This window comes from Dipodomys merriami, unplaced genomic scaffold (genome assembly GCF_024711535.1).
Source record: "Dipodomys merriami isolate MVZ:Mamm:240054 unplaced genomic scaffold, mDipMer1.0.p SCAF_2468, whole genome shotgun sequence".
Taxonomy (NCBI): Eukaryota; Metazoa; Chordata; class Mammalia; order Rodentia; family Heteromyidae; genus Dipodomys; species Dipodomys merriami.
The window spans coordinates 17,501-20,000 of NW_027203902.1; positions in this window are offsets into that span (position 1 = coordinate 17,501).

Sequence of the window (2,500 nt, forward strand, 5' to 3'; positions counted from 1 at the left end):
CCGCCCCCGCCCCCGCCCCCGCCCCCGCCCCCGCCCCCGCCCCCCCCCCGCGCCAAAATTCACAGCCCTACCCTCGGAACAAAATAAAACAAACTTGCTTGAATCTCACACTGCCTTTTGTTTGTATTTGACGACGCGATAGGTGAAGGGGAGGGATCTCATTTCTGGTGCCTGACCGGGGCGGGGGGGGGGGGGGGGATTGGAGAGAAGAGGGGGCAGAGGGCATCTCCGTGTTTCTGTGTGCGCGCGCGCACACATCCAAGGGGGAGGGGTGGAGGGAGGAAACTCAAAGATGGGATGCGACAGAGCACGTAGGCCAGCCGGGCCAATTCACCACGTCTCTGTCTCTTCTTTCTCTGTGTCTCTGTGTGTCTGTCTGTCTGTGTCTCTGTCTCTCTGTCTCTCAGTCTCTCTCAGTCTCAGTCTCTCAGTCTCTCAGTCTCTCTCTCTCTCTCTCTCTCTCTCTCTCTCTCTCTCTCTCTCTCTCTCTCTCTCTCTCTCTCTCTCTCTCCCTCTCCCTCTCCCTCTCCCTCCCTCCCTCCCGCTCGCCCGCCCGCACTCCCTCCCTCCTTTTCCTCTCGACTTTCCAGTCAATCCTGGGGCTTGAGCTGCTGGCGCTCCAACACACAACGGTCCCACTCCGAGCCTGCCTGCCTGCCTGCCTGCCTGCCTGCCTGCCTGCCTGCCTGCCTGCCTGCCTGCCTGCCTATGCATGGGCCCCATATTCCAACGAGGCACATCATCATCCCCACCCCACCCCTTCTCTGAAAAGAAGGCAGTCTCTCTCGGGGCCAGCCAGCCTGGGCCTGGAAGAGAAGGACATAAGGCCGGTTTTCTCAGTCAGTCAATGCGTGGTTTTTTGGTTTTCATGCATTTCAGGAGACAAAACTGCAATTCACAAAACCACCACTAGATGGCGCGCGTTCGTCGTCGACAAGGTGGATGGGGCGGCGGGAGGGGCAAAACACGGGTCGGGTCAGTCACTCAGTCGGTCAGTCAGTCCTCACCTACCCGGCAGTGGGTAGTGAGAGTTCTGACATACACATACCTATAGGTTGTTATAGTTGGTTATTATCATCATTTGCTTTTCCTTTTGGCCAGTCCCGCCCGGGGCTTGGGCTCCGGGCCTGAGCACTGTCCCAGAGTTTCTTTATGCTCAGGGTCACTGCCCTACCACTCGAGGCTCTTCTGGGCTTGTTCTGTCTAGGTGGTACTGAGGAATTGAACCCAGGGCTTCAAGTACGCTAAGACACATGCCCAGCCCAGCCCAGCCCACCTCACCTCTGGGATTTTTTTTTTTTTTTTTTTGTTCCCCTGTCACCATAATGAGTCCGCGCACCGGGTTCTGCCCGCCCGGAACCAGAGGTACAGTACTGTCCTCTGGGAGCTCGTGCTCTTGCATGACACGGTAGTAATTCAGCCCCGAGGAAATCTTCACTGGGGCATTTTTCCCCCAAGTCCACCTCCGCTCCTGGCGTTTTGGGTGACCCATCGAGATGAAGAGTCTCAAATGGACTTTCCTGCCCGGGCTGGCTTTGACCCACTATCCTCAGGTCTCAGCCTCCTCGCTCAGCACCTCAGGCGGATGATGGGCAGTGAGCCACCGGCTGCCACCGGCTGCCACCGGTACCACCGGGCCGGTGAGCCTTTGCCTGGGGTTTTTCTTTACTGACCAGCCGAGAGGTTTTGTGCCCTACCTGTCTTATGGATAAGTTGGCTCTGTTTTCGCTCTTATTTTTGTCCTCATGGATATCCTTCTTTCCCAAGGAAAAGGGGCCTCGGCTCGGCTCGGCTCGGCTCGGCTCGGCTCGGCTCGGGGAGATAGTAAATTCCCGAGGCCAGACGATGCATAGGAGGAACTTTCTGCCACGGTGTGGTGTGGTGTGGTGTGGTGTGGTGTGGTGTGGTGTGGTGTGGTGTGGTGTGGTGTGGTGTGGTGTGGTGTGGTGTGGCAGCTCAGATATCACAAGAAGGACTGCCATCTTGTGTGCAGGATACCCGGGGAGGGGAACTGCGGGGTGGGGGTGAGCAGAGGCATTTTCTCCTTCCGGAAACCAGATGATGATTGAATAAAATTAGCCATCCATCCTTGAGACATTCTCGAGGAGGTGGGCTGGGAATGTGTCTGGGTGGTAGTCAGCTTCCCTAAAAACTCGGGCCTAAATGGCGGTGGCGGCGGCGGCATCCATCTTGTTCACAGACCGAGTGTCCACGTGCAAAATGAGAGTCTCTTTTGGGACGCTGGTTCCTGCTCCCTCCTTCCTTTGGGGACACCAAGGAAGAAGTTGCCGCTGGCGGGTGGGTTCCAGGCTGGCAAGCAGAGTAAGCAGAGCCACGCTGGGACTGAAATACGGTTCTTCCTGGAGTCCACAACGAAAAGCAAGACACAGAGAGGGGGAGGGGGGACACAGAGACAGAGAGGAGACAGAGAGGCAGAGAGAAAGAGACAGAGACAGAGAGAGACAGAGACCCAGCGACCGACGGAAAGACACACAGGGGA